The sequence below is a fragment of the Eleutherodactylus coqui genome, chromosome 6, assembly GCF_035609145.1.
Source record: "Eleutherodactylus coqui strain aEleCoq1 chromosome 6, aEleCoq1.hap1, whole genome shotgun sequence".
Taxonomy (NCBI): domain Eukaryota; kingdom Metazoa; phylum Chordata; class Amphibia; order Anura; family Eleutherodactylidae; genus Eleutherodactylus; species Eleutherodactylus coqui.
This window is the reverse complement of record NC_089842.1, coordinates 139,609,934-139,611,172: the sequence shown is the minus strand read 5'-3', so window position 1 is coordinate 139,611,172 and position 1,239 is coordinate 139,609,934.

The following is a 1,239-nucleotide window of genomic DNA, read 5'->3' as shown; positions in this document are numbered from 1 at the left end:
AGTTCTTCTTTCTTTAATAAGTTGAATGTGTTTAAAGTCTGTATATAATAGCACTTCCTAAAAAAAAGAGAGAGCGAAGGAACATAAAAATGTTGCAACAAATGTAACAAGATAAAAGTCATCCTGTAATTAGCAGAAATGAAAATGAAGCCACTCCTCTTCTGCATTTATGAAATGGACTATTACCGTACATGCTTAGCCACAATTTGACTAAACTCTTAGCCAACTATATCTATAGCATATTAGTCCACTTACCGAGATCACATGAATTCTACAGCAAGAACTGCATATGTTACAGACAGTATATGTAGATTTTTCTACAGATTTGGATGGGCATTTTGCTATGGAGTTCATTGCACAGTAGAAAATCTGCCACAGGACCTTAGATTTTTGTGTATTTTTTTCTGCTGCACTTAATCTATGCGATCTAGTAGTGATTTACAATCCACATGTAGAGATAGTAAGGATAACTACAAGAAAACTACATCTTCTATATATCTGTCAATGTCTGTTTGTTTATTTGTTGGAGCATCACGCACAAACTGATTGACATGAAATTTTGCACACCGTATAATCTCGACTAGAGATGAGCGAGCACCAAAATGCTCGGGTGCTCGTTATTCGGGACGAACTTTTCGCGATGCTCGAGGGTTCGTTTCGAGTAACGAACCCCATTGAAGTCAATAAGCGACCCGAGCATTTTTGTATTTCGCCGATGCTCGCTAAGGTTTCCTTGTGTGAAAATCTGGGCAATTCAAGAAAGTGATGGGAACGACACAGCAACGGATAGGGCAGGCGAGGGGCTACATGTTGGGCTGCATCTCAAGTTCCCAGGTCCCACTATTAAGCCACAATAGCGGCAAGAGTGGGCCCCCCCCCAACAATTTATACTTCTGAAAAACCCTCATTAGCATGGCATACCTTAGCTAAGCACCACACTACCTCCAACAAAGCACAATCACTGCCTGCATGACACTCCACTGCCACTTCTCCTGTGTTACATGCTGCCCAACCGCCCCCCTCCCCCCCACAGCGCACACCAAAGTGTCCCTGCGCAGCCTTCAGCTGCCCTAATGCCTCACCACCCTCATGTCTATTTAGAAATGCGTCTGCCATGAGGAGGAACCGCAGGCACACACTGCAGAGGTTGGCACGGCTAGGCAGCGACCCTCTTTAAAAGGGGCGGGGCGATAGCCCACAATGCTGTACAGAAGCAATGAGAAATAGAATCCTGTGCCA